The sequence below is a fragment of the Hylobates moloch genome, unplaced genomic scaffold (assembly GCF_009828535.3).
Source record: "Hylobates moloch isolate HMO894 unplaced genomic scaffold, HMol_V3 SCAFFOLD_3, whole genome shotgun sequence".
Taxonomy (NCBI): Eukaryota; Metazoa; Chordata; class Mammalia; order Primates; family Hylobatidae; genus Hylobates; species Hylobates moloch.
This window is the reverse complement of record NW_026652278.1, coordinates 129,424,168-129,447,870: the sequence shown is the minus strand read 5'-3', so window position 1 is coordinate 129,447,870 and position 23,703 is coordinate 129,424,168. Positions and strand designations below refer to the sequence as shown.

Below are 23,703 nucleotides of genomic sequence, written 5' to 3'. Positions count from 1 at the left end.
CCAATCCTTCTCAAACTCTTCCAAAAAACTGAAGGGGAGGGAACATTTCCAAGCTCTTCACGAAGTCAGCATTACCCTGATACCAGAGCCAGACAAGGACATTACAAGAAAAGAAAATTACAGGCTAGTATCCTTGATGAACATCATTGCAAAAACCCTCAACAAAATGTTAGCAAACCAAATTGAACAATATATTTAAAGGACCATCCATTATGATCAAGTGGGATTTATCCCTGATATGCATGAATGGCTCACCATACTCAAGCCAATGAATATGATACATTACATTAACAGAATGAAGGCCAAAACACCATGTAATCATCTCATTAGATATAGAAAAGGCATTTGATAAAATTCAACATCTTCTTTATGATAAAAACACTCATCAAATTAGGTGCAAAAGGAATGTACCGCAACACAATAAAGGCCATGTAGGAGAAGTCCACAGTTAACATCATACTTAATGGAGAAAAAGTGAAAGTCTTGCCTCTAAGATCTGGAACAAGACAAGGATGCTCACTCTTGGCACTTACGTTCAACATAGTATTGGAAGTCCTTGCCAGAGCAATTAGACAAGAGATGAAAATAAAATACATATAATTAGGAAAGTAAGAAGTAAAATGGTCACTGTTTGCTGATGACACAATCATATATATAGGAAACCCTACAGACTAAATTAAAAAAAAAACCTGTTAGAATTAATGAACAAATACATTAAAGTGGTAAGATACAAAAATCAACATGCAAAAACTAGTCAAATTTTTGCATGCTAATAACAAACTATCTGAAAATGAAAGAAAACAATCCCATTTATAACAATGACAAAAATTAACATACCTAGGAATAAATTTAATCAAGGAAGTAAAAGATGTGTACACTGAAAAGTTTAAAACATTGATGAAAGAAATTGAAGAAGACCCAAATAGATGGAAAGATATCCTATGTTTGTGGATTGAAATAATTAATATTGTTAAAATGTTCATTCTATCCAAAGTGATTTACAGATTCAATGTAATTACTGTAAAAATTTCTATTTTATTTTTCATAGAAATAGAAAAAACAATGCTAAAATTCATATAGAATGATAACAAACCTTGAATAGCAAAGGCAATCATGAGCAAAAAGAACAAAGCTGGAGGTGTCACACTAGCTGATTTTAAACAATACTAGGGAGTTCTCTAGTAATTAAAACAGCATGATGCTAGAAAAAAAAAAAAAAAAAAGACATATCAACCAGCAGACTGGTTGAAGAGAACCCAGAAATAAACCAATGCATGCACAGTTGATTGATTTTCAACAAACCTGCCAATAATACATGGTGAAAAAAGGACAGTCTCTTCAACATATGGTGGTGAAAAGCTAGATATCCACATGAACAATATTGGACCCTTATCTCACACCATAAATGAACTAAAAATGGATTAAAAACTTAAACTGAAGACCAGAAACTGTAAAACTACTAGACAAAACACAGGGGGAAAACTATACAACATTTGTCTTAGCAATGATTTTTTGGATTTGACACCAAAAGAACACGTAACAAAAGCAAAATAGACAAATGGAGTTATATCAAACTAGGAAGCTTCTGCACAGCAAAGGAAACAATTAATATAGGGAAAAAACCTACGGATTGGAAGAAAATATCTGCAGGCCATACATCTGATAAAATGTCAATATTCAAAATATATAAGGAGATCAAACAACTCAATAGCAAGAAGATAAAAAGCCCAATTTAAAAATGGGCAAGGGGCCTAAATAAGCACTTCTTAAAGGAGGACAAACAAATGGCCAACAGATACATGAAAAAATACTCAACATCACTAATCATCAGGGAAGTGCAAATTAAAATCAGAATGGACTATCATCTCACATCTGTCAGAATGGCTACTATCAAAAAGACGAACAATAACAAGGGTAAGAATGTGGAGAAAAGGAAACCCTTGTACACTGTTGTTGGGAATGTAAACTGGTATAACCATTTTGGAAAACCATATGGAAATTCCTTAAAAAACTAAAAATAGAATTATATGAGGCAAAAATCATATTTATAGGTATTTACCCAAAGATTTGAAATAAGTTTGTTGAGGAGGTGTGTGCACTCCCATGTTCACTGCAGCAGCCAAGTCATAGAATCAATTTAATTGTCCATCAACAGATAGATAAGGAAAATGTGGTTTATATACACAATGGAATACTCTTCAGCCTTATGAAAGAAGGAAATGTTGTTATTTGCATGTATGCAATTGGAGAACATTATGCTAATTGAAATATGACAGGCCCAGAAAGACAAATACTGCATGTTCTCGACTATATATGGTATCTTAAAAGAGTTGAACACATAGAAGTAAGAGAGTAGAAAGTGGTTATGGCAGTTGAGGGATGGGATAATGCGGAAATGATGATCAATATGGGTTTTTTAAACTATCTATTGCACAGTGTGGTGGATATACCAATAGTTGATAATGGCGTATTCTACATTTCAAAGTTGCCGAGAGTCAATGTCAAACATTTTCACTACCAAAAAATGTTAAGTATTTGAGGAAATGGATGATTTAACTAGTTTGATTTAATTATTCCACATTGTATTCATGAATCATAACATCATGTTGTACTCCACAATTTTCTACAATTATAAATTGTTAATTTACAATTCTAAATAATGAGAAAAATGAATAAATGGCTTGTCTTAGTGTTAGGAACAAATTAGGAGATTTGTCTTAGTGTTAGGAGCAAATTAGACAGATTTTTCCTAAAACCTCCAGCTAGTTTTGAAATCTTTCTATTTTCAAAAAAAATGCAACTATAATAGTCATTTCCTTTTCATTTAATAATATTATACTATACTTCTATGTAACATTTTGACTTTAGGATACTAAAGTATAAATAAGATTAGATAACTAATTTTATGTGTTATTATTTATACTCTGCATTATTAAAAATCTATAAAGGGGCTGACATAAGATTAAGATACCAATTTTTTTAAGCAAGAAATTAAAGGAAAATAAGTAGGAAAACTGAGATAAATATTAAAACATAAAATGCATCACATAATATCCAATATACTTGGTTGAAAATCTGACCTCAAATTTCCTGTTAATATAGAAAACATTTAAGAAGGATTTTATTCCTTATACTGTAAGATTTTTCCTACACATCTTACTATGAGCTTATAAGAAATATGTATTTCCAACATGGTATATTTAACAAAAGAACAAAATAGCGAGAAAAGATTGTTAAATCAAGTATGAAAGCAAACTAAATTTTAATCAAAGCATAACCTAAATTAGTTTTGGGGTCCAACTTTTAGGTAGTATGATATGTCTCCTGGTTGTATGAAGAACAAATGAAGAGAATATTAAAGTGGACATTTGTATATTTTTGTAGTAATATTTATTCAGCATCCCTCATATGCCCTGAGATTACAGTAAATACTTTTATTATGATAAATTTTTCAGATTGATTGACTAGGTTCATGAGGAATTATAAGTAAATATTCAATATAAGCTGAATATATCTAGTTATCTCTATAAAACATACGGGAATGCCAATGATACTGGCCAATTGGGAGAACATCCAGAGGTATATTTGGATACTGACGCCCCTTTTCTTTTTCCATAAGTCATGTAAACATTCTCTGTTCTCAGATGTTAGTTAAAATAATGTTAACAATATTTATTGAATAACAGTTATGTGTCACAATATGTAGTTGCTACAGTTGATATTAAGAAAGAGTAAATCCATAACTTAAGGTGCATATAATATAGTAAAGGTATAAGACAAACTTAAGAATGTAATACACAATCTAGTAAGGAAGGCTGTCAAGAAGTATCAACAATGTCTGATACAGTGCAGATGAGGGAAGGATGGCTTCTTTTGAGGGACAGAAAAAAAGGTTTCATGGAAGAGGTGATATTTGAAAAGGATCTGGAAGAATTGATATGATTTGAACCACAGGATAAAGGTGTTCCATGCAGAAAGAATGCCATCATTCTAAGAGCCCAGGTGGCATTCAGTTCTGTTCACATCCTTAACTCTCTGTCCCCAGACCCCAAAGAAGCAGTCACAATAGGAAAAGTCATTTCATTTCTACTCTTACTTACAGGGCTTTAGCCTGCATCTCACACTCTCCAGTTTGAAGCATGTGTCCTGTCCTCTCTCGGTGTGCCTGGCTTCATTAAGGAATCCTCCTTTTTGTAGCACTCATCAAATTGACAACTTATTTGGATGGTCTGCATGACTTTTCTCATCAGCAACTCTGAGAGTTGCTCTGACTCAAATCACTTCCTAGTGCCCCAGCAGCTGCCTATTGATAAGATTACAAGGGATACTTCTTCTTATTCCTCTCCCTCCTTTGCCCCTGAACCAGGCATATAACATCCCACACTCCAGACTAGTTGACTCCAGGGCCCTGATTTTCTGCCTGTCTGGGGTCAAGATAATAGGAAAGCACCATATAACACAGGAACTGTGAGTAATCTAGTTTACTAGGAACAGGAGATACACTCAGGAGATTGGTAAATTGTCGGCTGGAAAGATAATCTAGGCTCATATTGTAGAAGTCTTTGAGTGACAAGCTGAGAAAATTGTATTTGATTTGATAAGAAATGAGAATCCAATGGAGGATTTTGAGCAGAGCTTACTGTTTGCATTTAGCTCTCTCTCTCTAGGTACTGGGTATGTGTATGAGTGTGTGTGTTCTCCATGATATATTCTTATAGGAAAAAGAATAGGGTCTATTAGATTTTCTTTGCATAGTGCCACTCACAGCTGTGTGCATATAAGAAAGGCTTTGTGGAGATGAGGATGATGAGGAAATTTGGGAAAGTTTATTAGACCACAGTGCTTTGCAAAATGTCACATTCATAAAGGGCTCAAGCATTCCTGAGAGGGAAACATAAAGATTATCAAAGAGAAAGTAGGCAATGCCAGTAAAAATGGAATAGGTATTTATCCTGTGGAAGTCTTTAGTTTTAACTGGCAGAGACTAGATGGAAACTGAAACAAATCTCAGAGTTTCATGCTATGCTGACAGCAGAGATGTGGTTCAGTTAGCTTCTTGCCGAGTGTTTAAAGGATGCTGAAACTCTTCCAGTTTACAGTACATTTGGCAGCTCCCTGTTGGATAATCTTTTTTATGTGTATTCTGTTTAGAAGTGAATTCTACACCAGTTATTTTAAGTATTATTTTTTAAATCTGTTGCTGTGTTAATTATAGCGAGGACAGCAGCAACACAATAATAGGCTGACAGGAATGTTTTATTTAATGAACCAAGGAAATATCCACCAGGGCTGTATAGAAATGGCAGTGGACTGAAAATAATCAAATATGAATGGGTTTAGGTAGCCAATGGCACTGAGAGCTTATGAAGCTGAACGCCAGATTTTTTTTTTTTTCCTGCTGTAGTTTATGTGAGAGTCACTGAAGAAAAGAACCCTTGGCATTATTATATTTTCTTGTGGAATGTAACTAATTTCACAGTGGAATAATTTTGACAAGAGTTCTTAGTTTCCTTCCATATGTTGTATTTCATTTTTTTAAAAAAGAGGTCTTTGCCCTGGTCTTTGAGTGCTATTGAACACCATAGAAAAGCTGTTTATTTTTTCTGCCAAAAAAAAAAAAAAAGAAAGGTGAGTCACAGTAAATTGCTCTTACACAATTGCACGCTAGCATGAAGACCTCAAAACCAAACAAAGCAAGAGGCCATCTTGACTCCTCATCAAGGTCTGAAGCAAAGTGAAAATTATGGATGAACATTTAATATTAAGTTCCACATCTTCCCTCTGCCCCTGCAGACCAGGTGTATAACCACCTTTGTTTTAAAGACAGGTGGAGGAGTTACTGTGTTTTCATTCAAATATGTAAAATTTGAAAAGCAATAGCATAAGTGGCTGAAGTTATAGAAAATTAAATAATTTTTACCCTTTTCCTATAAAAAGATATCCTACAACTTGTATGTACAATATGTAAGGAGGAAAATAAAGAATACCTAGCAGTAGTACTGATTGATGTTGGATTTTTTGAAGGGCAGGCCTTTCATTTCCTTGAATTTTCCATTGATTTACTTCAAACTATCATTTCTAAATAGCTTTCTGGGACTAGGGATCTTGGCATGAAATCTTCAGTATGTTCTAGGATACTTAATTCTGGCACTTATTTATCTTACAGATTAAAAAGAAACTTAGAGCCTTAAATGGTTGGTTATGTGAGCTTGCCTCTTCCACCTCCACCCCATACACATGAACTCACACACATAGGCACGTGCGCACACACACACACACACACACACACACAATATTTTCCTGCTGATATTTTTAAATTGTATGCCAAATAAAAACCAATTGTCAGGCCTCTGAGCCCAAGCCTGCACGTATACATCCAGATGGCCTGAAACAACTGAAGAACCACAGAAGAAGTAAAAATAGTCAGTTCCTGCCTTAACTGGTGACATTCCACCATTGTGATTTGTTCCTGCCCCACCCTGACTGATCAATTAACTTTGTGACATTCCTTCTCCTGGAAAATGAGTCTCAGAAGCTCCCCACCAAGCACCTTGTGACTCCCGCCCCTGCCCGCAAGCGAACAACCTTCTTTAACTGTAATTTTTGACTACCTATCCACATCCTATAAAACTGCCCCACCCCTATCTCCCTTTGCTGACTCCTTTTTTTGGACTCAGCCGGCCTGCACCCAGGCGATTAAAAAGCTTTATTGCATACACAAAGCCTGTTTGGTGGTCTCTTCACCCGTACGTGCATAACACCAATCTGCTGAATAATTTCTGCTTGTTGTAAAGGTAGAAAATAATTTTTTTCTCTACTTTTTCTGAGTTCTTAACTAGTCCCTCCAGTAACAAAAGATAGATTAAGAGGAGAAAAACAAATAGAAGTTTATTAACATTTATTCCTTAGATATACATTCATTCTAGATATTCAGAGAAATTAGTCGATCTCAAAGATGTGGGCTTAGTTCAGGCTTAAATATAGTCCTCTACTGAAAAAAAGAAAAAAGAGAGTTGGAGGACCAGTAATGTGGTGGTAACCAGGAAAAGCATGGAAAACAAGGGTAAGGTTTGTTATGCAGATTTAAGTCAGTGCCTTGTCTATTGATAAGAATCTCTAATGATTTAAAGTCATTCGCTGCTGGTACAGAGAGGAAGACACCCTTACCAGTGGAGATTTTCTTTATGAATGTAAATTTCCCTTTACAAAAAAGTAACCTCTACTCTATTTTTAGGGCTTCTCATGGATCTGTAGTACCTTCAAATAACCAGCTCAAAATAATCCTTATGCTAGGGAGCCATATTTCAGGGTGGCATATTCTGGTCTCCTACATAACTGTTCAACTAAATATCAGTAGAACAGGAAAAAGAAGAAGTAGGGCCACAACAAAACAATGCTGTAAATGCTGTTAAATGTAGCTAATACCAATGTAATCATTAAAATTTAACATGAATTTAAGCCCAAAAGAAAAAATAAGCACACAATAATTCATTTAAAAAATTTGTGGTTGATGTTCAGTACCTGGTAAGCTAATGTACAAGAGGCATGAAAAGTTGAATAAGATATCTGCTCTTGAGATCCTCAGTCTGATAGCAAATGTAGAAAGAATTATGACATAGTATGGTGAGTTCTATAATAAATTACACCTGCCTTTGCAAAAATTATAATAGTGAGAAAATTATGACAGTGAAAGAGATCTGACCTAACCAACTTCATCTTGCTTTTAGCCTCTAAGTCGCCCTTGTTCATTCCTGGGAGTAGGCCAAGCTAACTTTTGGAGGAATTTCATTTATACTTTAACTTTGAAACAAAGATGACAACGGTTTCTCCTGACACAAAATCCCTCCTGGCCTGGGAACCAGACTGTCTTTGAAAAACTAACAAATTAGCCACAAGATTAGAAATTACGGCTCAGGAGTCATGCAGCCAGAGGCCACAAGATCACCAACCTCCCCAGTTGCTCCTATAGACAACATTACTATTGTAAAACCTAATCTTGGTGTTTATGGTATTTCTCAGGAAGTACATTCCGATGGATCAGCTGGCGCCACCTAGACTGGTGAACTGGCTCATCTGGTCTTGTTGTCCTCACCCAAGAACCTACTCAGTGCAAGAGAACAGCTTCAACCCTCGCAAATTAGCTTTAAAAAACCCTAGCCTCCAAATTTTCGGGAGGCTGCTTTGAGTAATAATAAAACTCCTGTCTCTTGTTTAGCTGGCTCTATGTGTATTAAACTCTGTCTTGTATTTCCCTTGTCTTGATAAATCAGTTTTATCTGGGCAGTAGGCAAGAGCAGCCAGTTGGGTGGTTACAAAATGAATAGTTCACAGGCAGTGATGGGGCTCACATCACATCATCCCAAAATATGATTGTAGGAGACCAATATATACAACCCTAAAATATGCCTCGATGGCATATTATTTTGAGAAACTGCAGACATAGAAGCAGCTCTAAAAAGTTGATCCTTTGTAAGAGAAATTGACACCTATAATGAAAATATCTATTTGTAAGGGTGTCTCCCTCTCTGCACCATGAAGACAGAGATGGGTAATTGGAGAAGATATTGACTTAAATCTGCATAACAAACCTTATCTTTGTTTAAGGTGCTTTTCCTGGTCATATCATAACCAGGCCTTTCCCCACATCCTTCTTTCTTTGTTTCAGAGAACAATAGTATGTAAGCCTGAAGTTTAAATGCTTTTCTTTGAGATCTACTCTAGAGAATTACTCATTTCCTAGCTGTCTCATATAAAAATATACATGTTAATAAACGTGTTTATTTTCCTGCTATTAATGTATCTTTTGTTAGAGAAAGTCCCACATGAGAAATACGAGTGGTAGGGAAAATTATTTTTTCTCCCCTACAGCAACTAGAAAATAAGGAGGGTTATTAGTAGCAGAGTCAAAAAGAAGAAAGCATACACTGGAAAAAATTGTAACTGATATAAAAACAAAACAGATCTAATTTTCTTAATATGTAAAAGGTTTTCATAAATGAGTAAGACTAATTACCTACTAGAAAAATGTGAAAATTATATAAGCAGATAATTCATTAAAAAGAGATACACATAACCCTTAAAATATGAAAAGGTGCTGAACTTGAATCATAATGAAAGAAATAAAACATAAAATTACACTGAAATAACATCTCTTACCTATAAAGATTGATAAAGATATGTAAGTTTGATACACTGTCTTATCAAGAATGTGGGAGAAATGTGAACTTCACATATTGCTTGAGAAAGTATAAATTGGTACAACACATATGGAGAATAACTGAAAATATTTATCATAATTTTGTACTCTCTGATGGAACAATTCCAATTTATTCTGTGAGTATACAAGTATGTTTTTGCAAAATGACATATGTGTTACAGGAAAGCGGTCCCAATCCAGACCCCAAGAGTAGGTTCTTGGATCTCATGCAAGAAAGAATTCAGGGCCAGTCCACAGAGCAAAGCAAAAGCAAGTTTATGAAGAAAGTAAAGTGGGCCGGACATGGTGGCTCACGCCTGTAATCCCAGCACTTTGGGAGGCCAAGGCAACAGATCACTTGAAGTCAGGAGTTCAAAACTAGCCTGGCATGGGAAACCCCATCTCTACTGAAAAAAAAAAACAAAAATTAGCCCGGCATGGTGGTGTGCACCTGTAATCCCAGCTACTCAGGAGGCTGAGGCAGGAGAATTGCTTGAACAAGGAGGCAAAGATTACAGTGAGCCGAGATCGTGACACTGCACTCCAGCCTGGGCAACAGAGCTAGACTCTGTCTCAAAAAAATAAAAAACAAATAAACAAACAAAAAACAAAATTAAGTTAAATAAATGAAAGTAAAGTGGTGAAAGGACAGCTACTCCACAGATAGAATAGGATGTTCCTGAAAGTAAGAGGAGGAGCGTGTCCACCCTAGGTACAATGTTTGTATACATAAATATATATAGGATGAAAATAGATCTTGGGGAGATGTGCTCTGCTACAAGAGTTTGTGATAAAGGATTAATTTTATTAATTACTATATTTTGCAATAATTGATATTATCTTTAAAGCAAAATTACAAATGCGTTTGTTCTCCAGATAGCAGGATATCTGGACACTCCCAAGTCTGGGTCTGTTTTGTAAGCATTATTAATTTGTTCCCTTAACCATAAACCTCTAGAGGCTAAGGATGCCTTATTTTCTGGAAATGCAGCCCAGCAAGTCCCAGACTCATTTTCCTAGCCCTCACTCAAAATGGATTCGCTCTGGTTCAAATGCCTCTGACATATGTACAAGACTATTAATTCCATCATTGCTCATAATAAAAAACGTTAAAAATCATTTAGAGTTTCATAAATAGGAGAGTGATTAAGTATACTATGCTATAACCCTGACATAAAATACTATACAGTTATATGGGAATGATGCTACACTCTCTATACTGATATGAAAACACCTCTTTCCAAAACACAATCATTTAGTGGAAAAAAGAAATGTTCAGAACACACTGCATAGCTGTTGCAGGAAGTCAGGGACCCTAAACGGGGGGACCGGCTGAAGCCATGACAGAAGAACGTGGATTGTGAAGATTTTATGGACATTTATTAGTTCCCCAAATTAATACTTTTGTAATTTCTTATGCTTGTCTTTACTGCAATCTCTAAATTGTAAAGATTTCATGGACACTTATCACTTTCCCAATCAATACCCTTGTGATTTCCTATGCCTGTCTTTACTTTAGTCTCTTAATCCTGTCAGCTGAGGAGGATGTATATCACCTCAGGACCATGTGATAATTGCGTTAACTACACAAATTGTACAGCATGCATGTTTGAGCAATATGAAATGTGGGCACCTTGAAAAAAGAACAGGATAACAGCAATTGTTCAGGGAATAAGAGAGATAACCTTAAACTCTGACCGCCGGTGAGCCGGGCAGAACAGAGCTATATTTCTCTTCTTTCAAAAGCAAATGGGAGAAATATTGCTGAATTCTTTTTCTCGGCATAGAACGTCCCTGAGGAACAGAATACGCGCCTGGAGGTATAGGCTTATAAACAGCGCCCCCAGGTGCACCTGTCTCTTATGGTCGAAACTGCAGAGATGAAATATACTCCAGTCTCCCATAGCGCTCCCAGGCTTATTAGGAAGAGGAAGTTCCCACCTAATAAATTTTGGTCAAACCGGTTGATCTCAAAACTCTGTCTCCTGATAAGATGTTATCAATGACAATAGTGCCCGAAACTTCATTAGCAATTTTAATTTCGCCTCGATCCTGTGGTCCTGTGATTTCGCCCTGCCTCCACTTGCCTTGTGATATTCTATTACCCTGTTAAGTACTTGATGTCTGTCACCCACACCTATTCGCACACTCCCTCCCCTTTTGAAAATCCCTAATAAAAACTTGCTGGTTTTTGTGGCTTGTGGGGCATCATGGATCCTACCAACGTGTGATGTCTCCCCCGGATGCCCAGCTTTAAAATTTCTCTCTTTTGTACTCTGTCCCTTTATTTCTGAAGCCGGCCAACGCTTAGGAAAATAGAAAAGAACCTACGTGATTATTGGGGCAAGTCCCCCGATACATAGCATCCTACTATTTGTGTAAAACCAGAGCAAACTTGTCTTTGCTAATTTATGCATAAATATTTTTGGAAACACAAAGTCAGCCAATGAGAAGTGAAAGGGAACCGCATGAAACAATAGTGCAAAGGAGACTTTTCACTACCTGCCTCTAAATATGTTTGGATTTTGGACTATGTGAATGCAATATCTTTTGTAATAGCCTGATAGGATTTTTTTCTGCCAACTGCACACACAAAATCAACTCACTGAGACCACAGTATTGCACTAAAGAAAGAGTTTCACTGATGCACGAGGAGCTATGCTGAAGATGGAGTTATTACTCAAACCAATCTCCCCAAAGGCGTGGAGGTTAGGGTGTTTTGAGTATAGTCTGGTGGGCATGGGGCTAGGGAATGGGTGCTATTGATTGGTTGGGGATGAAATCGTAAGGGTATGGAAAATGGTTCTCTGGCGCTGAGTCTGCCTCTGGGTGGGAGCCACATGACAGGTTGAGTCAAGAATCACAGATCTGGGTGAAATCAGCCAGTCATCAGGAATGCAAAAATCTGAAAAAACATCTCAAAAGACCAATCTTGGGTTCTATAACAGTGATGTCATCACAGGAGTAATTGGGGAAATTATAAATTTTGTGACCTCCTGAACAATGGCTGGTTATATTTTAGCAGAATTAGGCTCCCTTCATAATCCTAGCCTTATGGCCTTTCATTAATTTTACAAAGGCAGTTTAGTTTTGGGGAAGGGCAATTATCATCCTTGCTTTAAGGTTAAACTATAAAATAAATTCTTCCCAAAGTTAGCTTGGCCTATGCCAAGGAATGGCCAAGTACAGCTTGGAGGTTAGAAGCAAGATGGAGTCAACTATGTCAGATTTCTCTCACTGTCCCAATTTTTCAAAGATGGCTTCACTATTTGAAAAAATGAAAATTTTTTTAAAAAAGAAAAAGAGGAGGGAATAAATACTTCCAATCTCAGCAGTCAGGAAAGCCTTTAGAAAGGAAGTGGCAGTTGAGCTGAATTTTGGAAGACGAGCCGTTCAAGCAAAGAGGAAAGATAAATGAATGGCACGAGGAAATACTCAGAAATATGAAAATATGTGGAGGGTCAGCAAAACCATAAAATGACACTTAGAAGGAAGCTTCAAAGAGCGAAAAAGAGAGCAGTGATATACAAAACAAAGGAAGTGGAAAGCTCCAGGAAGGAGGGCATGATCATTAGCATCAAAAGCTGCCAGGAGGTCACCTAAGGCTGCAGCATTCCCGCCGTTTATCTGCAGCTTATCTGCAGTTGATCTCCACTTTCTGCTCTTGACTTTTTGCCATTGGACACTGTGGTTAAAGGTGTTGATTTTATTTCTAGTTTTGCTAACCAGTGATTTGCAGATTCTTTGCTATCAATGTGTTTCTTTGTTAGGCACTTGGATAACAAAAAGTAACAGATACAACAGATGACTTTAAAAATTTTTAAATCTATTTTGTGAGAAAAATTGCATCGGCTAAAGAGCTTGTGGACAATTAGAATGCAGTATACCTAAAAATGCGAAATGTACAAATAAATGTATGACTTTCATAGCACTTAGTTTATTAAGATACATTATAGGGCTTATTGAGTGGCAATCAAATGAGGTAACACATGTAATAATAAACCATCATGGAGTATGATATGAATAGAAGGAATGCTGATAGAGACAGTAATGACGATGTAAACATAATGATAATCCTGTAATGAAGGGAACATTTCACCCTAGCTGTTTTCCTTTGTGCTTAAGCCTGTTCTTCCCCATGCTTTTTCTTCAGAACGTTCCATAACAGTGTGGTTAAATGGATAAAACTGGCCAGAATTCCAAAAAAACTTTCATGAATTTATGTTGGGAAAATGAGTAGGACATTCAGGAAATAAGAGGAGACTGGATGATGTTGACAGAAGGAATAGCAGGAGCAGAACTCTAGTCTCCTGAGAGGGTGTGGCTTGTTCTAGCCCCAGGGAACGGGAAGAGTCTGCAGTTCTGACCTGATCATAAACTAGGGGTGTGATAGCGGCCTGGTCATTTCACCTTTCTCAATTCCAGTTTGATTACCTATAAAATGACAAGATCAGTGGTTTCAAATTTTTCTTTTAGAAGTGCAATTTTATTTTTCTTAGGTAAACTGTGCTTAAAAGACCAGTAGCTAGAACAGTGGTAGGAGCTGCCCTGGCTGGAGCAGGTACGGGCAAACATCTGCCCTCTTTCCTCACTGCCTTTTGAGATGGCCTCTGAATGAAGCACCATAATCCAGTAAATGAGGGAATTGGACCATCTTATGGCCCATTCAAGTTCTAGTTTTTTTTGTTTTTGTTTTTGTTTTTGAGACAGAGTATCACTAACACCAGGCTGGAGTGCAGTGGTGCGATCTTGGCACACTGCAACCTCTGTCTCCAGGGTTCAAGTGATTCTTTGCCTCAGCCTCCTGAGTAGCTGGGACTACAGGCACATGCCACCACATCCGGACTTTTTTTTTTTTTTTTTTTTTGATTTTTAGTAGACACGAGCTTTCACCATGTTGGCCAGGCTGGTCTCGAACTCCTGACCTTGTGATCCGTCCACCTCAGCCTCCCAAAGTGCTGGGATTACAGGCATGAGCCACAGTGCCCAGCCTCTAATTTTTAAAATTGTCCATGGCTGCAAGGACTTCATGTCTAAAACACCAAAAGCAATGGCAACAAAAGCCAAAATTGACATGTGGGATCTAATTAAGCTAAAGAGCTTCTGCACGGCAAAAGAAACTACCATCAGAGTGAACAGGCAACCTACAGAATGGGAGAAAATTTTTGCAACCTACTCATCTGTCAATGGGCTAATATCCAGAATCTACAATGAACTCAAACAAATTTACAAGAAAAAAACAACCCCATGAAAAGGTGGGCAAAGGATATGAACAGACACTTCTCAAAAGAAGACATTTGGCCAGGCGCGGTGGCTCACGCTTGTAATCCCAGCAATTTGGGAGGCCAAGGTGGGCGGATCACGAGGTCAGGAGATCGAGACCACGGTGAAACCCCGTCTCTACTAAAAAAAAAAAAAAAAAAAAAAAATTAGCTGGGCGTGGTGGCAGGCACCTGTAGTCCCAGCTACTCAGAGAGGCTGAGGCAGGAGAATGGCGTGAACCTGGGAGGCGGAGCTTGCAGTGAGCCGAGATTGTGCCACTGCACTCCAGCCTGGGCGACAGAGCGAGACTCCGTCTCAAAAAAAAAAAAAGAAGACATTTATGCAGCCAAAAAACACATGAAAAAATGCTAATCATCACTGGCCATCAGAGAAATGCAAATCGAAACCACAATGAGATACCATCTCACACCAGTTAGAATGGCCATCATTAAAAAGTCAGGAAACAACAGGTGCTGGAGAGGATGTGGAGATATAGGAACACTTTTACACTGTTGGTGGGACTGTAAACTAGTTCAACCATTGTGGAAGTCAGTGTGGCGATTCCTCAGGGATCTAGAACTAGAAATACTGTTTGACCCAGCCATCCCATTACTGGGTATATACCCAAAGGATTATAAATCATGCTGCTATAAAGACACATGCACACGTATGTTTATAACGGCACTATTCACAATAGCAAAGAATTGGAACCAACCTAAATGTCCAACAACGATAGACTGGATTAAGAAAATGTGGCACATATACACCATGGAATACTATGCATCCATAAAAGATGATGAGTTCATGTCCTTTGTAGGGACATAGATGAAACTGGAAACCATCATTCTCAGCAAACTATTGCAAGGACAAAAAACCAAACACCGCATGTTCTCACTCATAAGTGGGAACTGAACAATGAGAACACATGAACACAGGAAGGGGAACATCACACACCGGGGACTGTTGTGGGGTGGGGGAAGGGGGGAGGGATAGCATTAGGAGATATACCTAATGCTAAATGACGAGTTAATGGATGCAGTACACCAACATGGCACATGTATACATATGTAACAAACCTGCACGTTGTGCACATATACCCTAAAACTTAAAGTATAATAATAAAATACTCCAGAAACAGAAAAAAAAAATCACATAAACATTTCAATGTTAAATTTCCTTATTTGTAGAACAAAGGCTTATGAGGTAATTGTAAGAATTAAATAACAAATCAAATAAAGCATAAAACAATCATAAAAAAAAATTGTCCATGGCTTTAGTATTCTGAGAGCACTGAAAAGGTGATCAGTCAAAGGATGAGATTATTCTAAAAACCATTTCTCAATGTTTTCTTTGATCATTTCAGTAGTATTTCAACTTTGGATTATAAAAAAGCTATTTCCTTGGGCATCATGGTGGTCTAGGAACCCCAACAACCTTACTGAGATACCTATATACCAACCTCAGAATCTTATACCTGAAAGATACATGGGTTGGCAGTTATATATTATATAAACCGCAAAGGCAAAGACAATGCAAGCTGTTTAAAAGTCTCAACTTAATATCAAACTATGCTTATTGGCATTATATTACTCCTATAATACATGCACAGGAAAATAATTTTATCACAGAGCAGCAATGCATCAAAAAGCTAATTTTCCTCACAGCATAGATAGTTCTCTATATTTCATTATGTCACATGCACAGTGAAAGGTTATTGTGTTAGTGTATCAGGGTTCTCCAGAGAAACAGGGTCAATAGGAGATATATATATATTATTTCCTATTATATATATAAGTATATATACATAAATATTTAGGTTGGTGCAAAAGTAATTGTTTTGGACATTACTTTCAATGGCAGTAAGGGTTTTGGACATTGCTTTGAATGGAAAAACCTCAGTTACATTTGCATCAACCTTATACACACACACACACACATTCACACATATATATGAGATTTATATATACATATATAATTATATATATGTGAGATTATAATAAATTGGCTTACTTGGTTATGGAGTCTGAGAAGTCCCATGAAGTCCCACAATCTGCCATCTGCAAGCTGGAGACCCAGGAAAACCAGAGGTGTAATTTGAAGGCCTGAGAACTGGAGAGCTGATAGTGCACATTCCAGTCTGAGTCTGGAAGAGCACTGAGAGCAGGAGAAGATTGATGTCTCAGCCCCAGCAGTCAGGCAGACATTGAATTCAACCTTCCTCAGTCTTTGTTTCATTTAAGCCCTCAGTGGATCAGACAATTCCCACTCACATTGACGAGGATCATCTGCTTTACTCAGCCCACCGATTCAAATGCTAATCTGTCTTTCTTTCTTCTTTTTTTTTTTGTTGTTTTTTTGTTTTTTATGAGACAGGGTCTCACTTTATTTCCCAGGCTGGAGTACGATGTTGGCTTACTGCAACCTCCGCCTCCCAGGCTCAGGCAATTCTCGTGCCTCAGCCTCCCTAGTATCTGGGACTACAGGTGTGCACCACCACATGTGGCTAAGCTTTGTATATTTTAGTAGAGACGGTGTTTTGCCATGTTGCCCAGGCTGGTCTCAGACTCCCGAGTTCAGGCAACCTGCCCACCTTGGCTTCCCAAAGTGCTAGGATTACAGGCATGAGCCACTGTGCCCGGCCTTCAGATGGTAATCTCTTACAGAAACACCCTCACAGACACATCCAGAAATAATGTCTAGTCAGTTATCTGGGCATCCCATAAGTTCAGTCAAGTTGACATGCAAAATCAATCACTAGTAATGAAATTCAAAGCTTAAACGTAGTTGTGATTTGCAGTAAACTTTTAGGCTATACTTAATCAATCTACATTGGTTTATTATACAGAGATGGTACCACCCTAATAGTTTGCTGATTCATATTTCTAATCCTTACATGGTGTTTAACTTAATGTCGGTAAACCAGCTTCTTGCTTTCCAAAAAATAAAATACCGTCGATGCTGCCTAACTGCAATTAACCAACATTCTTAAAGCATTGCCAGAATGGATTGTTTATGAGAACTCATGGTGCTCAGCACTCACTTTCTTCAATAAAATCAATTGAAAAGATCAAACTGTTGGTGAGTGAGGACTGTGGTGGTTTTAGCTGCCTTCTGATTGCTTGGGCAGATGTGTGTCAGCATGCTTTCTCTTCTTCTAGGGAGTGAAGGAAGTCCCCTTATGTGTGTGCCCAGGACTGGCTCCTGTTCCTGGAATAAACACCATCATGTTGTGCAGTCTTGCAGTTTCTAGTAAGTGCTGTGCATGATTGGCATGTCCTTCAGAAAGCAGCAAGCCTGGATAGGAGACAGAAGGGAAAGCGAGAATGATATCAATAGCCTCCAAGGGGATTTATTTTAAAGCCTGCCATGTTGTCAACATTGTTTCAATACAACAGCTGAGGCTTTTGCCAAGTATTGAACATCTGACCCCATGTGGCTTGTCACTTTAAGCTGTGCCTTTTTCTAAATGGAAGGGCTGACCCTCCGAGAAACCATAGCCTGTGTCTGGTTCATCACCGAGTTCAAGATGATTATCTGAAGTTTGTTTGAACCTCAAGGGAGAATAAAATTGAACTGAAAATCTCACCCCAGCAAATTTCCCCAGTGATGTTTGGCCCTTCAGCTTTTGCTTAGAAATGACATGAAAGCAGCTTTTGTCCCCTGGTCATTTGGGACTGGATGGTAGATTCCAGACGTATCATATGCCATTCTGGTGATAATCCAGCAGGGAAAGAAATGTATTTAATCATTTCTGAAATGAGAAACAGGACATGGAGTTTAATTCAGCTTAAACATTGTTTAACTTGTGTTTCTTTTGCTGATAGATATTGTCATATACAAGTTTATGCATTTCAACTTCCAGAGACTGAGAATTTTCCTACTAAAAATTCAACAGCTAGGATAAGTGAAATCTAAGCTTTCAGAAATAGTCAATAAGAATGCAAACTTTGAAGTTAGACTTGGGTTTACATTTTGACTCTACCACTTCTTAGAGACGAAACCAAGAGCAAATCATTAACCTCTCTAGACTTTGCTCTACTTATCTTTAAAATAAGGTTGACAGTGCCCCCTTTATAGGCCTGAAGTAAAGATTATATAACCTCTTAGTGTCTAGATCTTAGTAAATTCTTTATAAATGGTGACAATTTTTATGTAATAAACAGAGAATACAGTAGATATGTAATATATGCAATAAGCCTGTGAATTTGTTTTATTCATATTTGCCACTAATCCTTCCAAGGTAATAGATCTTATTAAAAACAATAATCATAGTAATGCAGTGATACCTTTGGAGAGATATTATTTTACTAAACATTGCCATTTTACTTTATAGATGTTTAAAAGAAAGGAATTGTGTCTTTATACTTCACTGCATATTGTAGGTACTTGCTATGTTTTGCTCTAAAAAACTGACATACCACACTATCAACCAATATTTTAACAATTTTTAAATAACAGAACTTTATGTATAATATTAAGAAATGAAAAGCATTTTTATCTTGGAGATTGTAATTTAACAAGTTTTGATCTTCAAATTTTTGTCTTCCTAAACGAAGGAACATTATCATTCTTTGAATTGTAAACAATTACGCCAGGCATGAGGAATAGTCCCAAGCTGGCTGTGGAATTTGCAGTAGCATTGAGATGGGTTAATGTGACAGTTGAGGACCAAAATGTGTTAACTAGCTTTGTGGCATTTCAGCTGGACTGTGTGGATAACTTTCCTTTCTAAACATTTATCTGGTGATATCATGTATCCTCATATAATCATATCAATAATAAAATAGGAGTGGATTAGTGGGTTGGTTCATGACTTCACATCGTTTATTTAGCACAGTAAGATGCCATATATATATATGTTATTGTTGTTTGTTTGTATTTTAGACAAGGTCTTGTTTTGTCACCCAGACTGGAGTGCAGTGGCATGATCATGGCTCACTGCAGCCTTGACGTCCTGGGCTCAAGTGATCCTCCCACCTCAGCCTCCTGAGTACCTGGAACCACAGGCATGTGCCACCATGTCTGACTGATGTTAAAATTTCTTATAGAGAGGGGATGTCACTATGTTACTCAGTTTGCTCTTAAACTCCTGGGCTCAAGTGATCCTCCTACTTCAGCCTCCCAAAGCGCTGGGATTACAGGTGTATGCCACTGTACCCGGCCAAGATGCAAAATTTTAAGTACTTAAAATTTTCTGTATTTAAATTGGTAGTTTTAGCCCAGGCATGGCGGCTCACACCTGTAATCCCAACACTTTGGGAGGTACAGGCAGAAGGATCACCTGGGCCCAGGAGTTTAAGGCTGCAGTGAATTAGGATCCTAGGACTGTGCCATTGTACTCGAGGCTGGATGACAAAGTGAGACCCTGTCTCATAATAACAACAACAAAGATACATTTGTACTTCTAACCATAATTTTTTTTCTTTTTAAACTCTTTAGTTTAATTATATGGTTCTGTCAATGAAATTGGGAGGCAGTAAAAATTGAGTTAAAAATATTAATTTTAGGGCTGGGCACCGTGGCTCGTGCCTGTAATCCCAGCTCCTTGGGAGGCTGAGGCAGGCGGATCACCTGATGTCAGGAGTTCGAGACCAGACTGGCCAACATGGTGAAACCTTGTCTCTACTAAAAATATGAAAATTAGCCAGGTGTGGTGGTGTGTGCCTGTAATTCCAGCTATTCAGGAGGTTGAGGCAAGAGTATTGCCTGCACCAGGGAGGAGGAGGTTGCAGTGAGCTGAAATCGTGCCACTGAAATCCAGCCTGGGCAACAGAGTAATATCCTGCCTAAAAAAAAAAAAAAAAGATATTAATTTTGATATATTAGGGGAGGTAGCAGAATTTGAGCTATTATACAGGGTACAGCAAAGCTAAACTGCCTGATTTATTGTATGACTAGAAATGCAAACAAAGTCAATTCCAAAAGTGGTGTTTTCAAAATACTTAGAACAAAGCTATCAATGGAATAATAGCTTCTTAGGGAGGCTCCTTTTAAGAAAAATATCCATTAGAATGGCAGGTAGTTTTAATGCATAAGTAATTTTATTCCTTTATAGTAACACACCATGCTGTTTTATTTAAGAACTTGGTCTTTTCCTGAATACTAGTCCTATGCTACTCACTTTCACTATGTCACTCCAATAGAAAACTGAAAATTATAAAATAAAGCATTAGAAACTCTTTTAAATTTTTTATCAAAAGAAATTGTTACCAGCAGCCAGTGATTATATCTTCCTAGTCAACCTTAAACATGAGTCGACATGGATAGGAAAATAACACAGTAGATACCTTGATTGCTTTTAGCTCTCTGAAAACAGGCACTTAATTTCCTTCACAGAAAAAGAATTTTTTTTTCTTTAAAGTTGACTAGTTAAGTGTAGGAGTAATCAAAGCAGCCAACTCTGGAGCAAAAGGCAGTGACTTACAATTTGGTTCATTTACTTAGTGTATGAATTTGTTTTCTAAACTGTATCATGGGGTAATAATAGGACTGATCATCATTAAGTAGGCCTGTAAGAAGGATGGCATGAAAATATTTGAAACAGATGACGGTGCACGTGTTTAGAAAGACTAGAAGAAAGGCTAGTGTCTTTCAGGTTCTGTGTATGTTTCCCTGGATTTAACTTCATCCTCTCATATTATATTTTTTATTTTTAAAAAATTGTATGTTCTTAGGAATTCGGAAACTAGACAGTCAACATTTCCAGCTGAAGTCAGTTACATGGTAGACATTCTCTGAGCTCATGTGTAAGATATTTTTCTTTTCTTTTTAAAATATCTTATGTCTTAACTCATTTTCTCCTCTGACATCTGTATTTCTATCACCTTAATGACTTAAGGAATATAAACTGGATTTATCGTTTTGATGAATATCTAATCATTCTAATGGCACCTGACTTATCCAAATTTCCCCAAAGAGAAACGACTAAATTCAATAGGAAAATTATTTCATTGGTCTTATGCATCACACATAAGACAGTAATATTCTTTCTCTTTTTAATAATAGCATTACTCTGTTGGTAATTACTTCTGTTAATTTCACTGAAGGCATTTTAAAAAATGAATTATACTCTACCTATCTCTTCATAACTGTGTTCTATTAGTTTCTGAACACTTCTCCATTTAATCAGGGCTGTTTTGAATACCTCTTCTATTCTTATTCTACTAAGAATGCCTGGGTACTTGAAAGGTTAAAAAATAAATAAAACAAATTTAATCATAACTAAAACCTCACTGAATTTTTTTTATACTCTTTATTAGTGGATGTGATCTCAAAGGGGCCTTGTTTTATCTCTCATAGAAAGATGGAGTTGATAAAGTTGTAATTCAAATTCTGCTAATCTTAAAACAATTAAAGTATTGTATATTGCACAATTAACTGTAGTCTAAATCTCTGCCATGCTTTCCAGTTTACTCTCATAGTGTAATTCTCACAAGCAATATAGACCATGCCTACTATGGGCTTTATAAAATAAATGAAATGGCCAGAGAGTATACAATACCACTGGGATGCATTTTTTTTTTTGAGATGGAGTCTTGCTCTTGTCACCCAGGCTGAAGTGCAATGGCACGATCTCGGCTCACTGCAAACCCCGCCTCCTGGGTTCAAGCAATTCTCCCTGCTTCACCCTCCCAAGTAGCTGGGATTACCAGTGCCCGCCACATGCCAGGCTAATTTTGTATTTTTAGTAGAGATGAGGTTTCGCCATGTTGGCCAGGCTGGTCTCAAACTCCTGACCTAAGGCGACCTGCCCACCTCGGCCTCCCAAAGTGTTGGGATTACAGGCATAAACCACAATGCTGGACTACATTTTTATAAAATTGTTTCTCCTAAATATATCCTGTTAATAGCATGAGGACGCTTCATACCTATTTTTCTCTCTCTGTGCTTCAGTATTTTTTTCTTTCATTGTACTGTTATTAAGTGTACTAAGGAGTAGCTCTTTCAAATAAAATAGTTTTTTTTTTTTTTTTCAGCTAGAAATCTTGGTATCTCCTGTTCTCCCCTTGATCCTCTCTCCTTGTATGTCTGCTGTTTCTCAACCACCTCATACAAGGATAAAGAGGTGGTGGCCTCCTTGAGCTTTTAAGAGTCTTTGAATGACTCTTAAATTGCTTAGAGGCTTTTCTCCCCTATCTAGAGTCTTTCGAAACTGTGACTCAAATTTTTTCTTGTTTGTACAATCAGCCCTTTGTCTTTGGGGGTTCCACATCTGTAGAGTCAACAAATCAGATTGAAAATATTTGGGAAAAAAATTGCATCTGTACCAAACATGTTCAGACTTTTTCTTCTCATTCCTTAAGCAAAACAGTATAACAACTATTTACATAGCATTTATATTGTGTTAGGTATTATAAGTAACCTAGATATAATTTAAAGTGTATGGTAGTATATGAGTAGGTTATATGCAAATACCACACCATTTTATATCAGAGACTTCAGCATCTATGGATTTGGGATCTGCAGGAGGTTCTGGAATCAATGCCCCAAAGCCCATGGATATTGAGGGACAACTGTACTTGGAACTGATATGTGTTGCTTGGAAATTGAAATTCCTAGTCTAAAGCTTTTAAAGTGGCTAACCTAATACAAATTTCAAGGTCACTTTTTTTTTTAAGAACACATACCATTACCTAACATGGAAAAAGAATTAGTTTACAAAGAAAACATAGACAAATTTGGTCAAAGATATTGAGGCAAGGAAATAAAAAGGAACCATTAAAAACTGAGTTAAAAGGATGTTTTCCAATTTAGAAAAAGAGATTCATCTTCTAAAATCCTTTTGAAAATAGTGCAGAAGCCATAAAGTATATCATTATTTCTCTACTCTAAAAATGGTATATGATTGAAACAACATAATATTCTGGGGAAAAAAAAAAAACCCTAATCACTTCAGTTATATTTGTGCTTTGTTCTTATAAGCCATTTTCATTTGCTGAAGCCAGAGGACTATTAACCTAGTCTCTGAAATTTTGAAGTGTCCTGAATCCTGTTTTCTGTGAACAACTAAAACTCGATTATATACATAAAGTGAAATTTCAATAACTGAACATATGATCGTAAGATCTTATGAGGCGATGATAATCAACAGAATTAATGAGAGTGTTTAATTTCATGCAGCAATTTTCACAAAAGGTAGAGCGCAACAGTAAACTCCATGAGTTGCATTGTAATCAAGCTCCTCTTGTAATGAATGCAGGCCCTTAATTTATTGAAACTAATTTTGAAATCATGGTACCATACAT

General features: G+C 37.0%; 1 long non-coding RNA gene across 1 annotated transcript in view; it reads left to right on the top strand.

Annotated features, from left to right (window-relative positions):
• The window catches only part of LOC131382973 (uncharacterized), a 46,979-nt gene that overhangs the window by 10,058 nt on the left and 13,218 nt on the right, over positions 1 to 23,703 (top strand). The gene's annotated exons all lie outside the window — the stretch shown is intronic.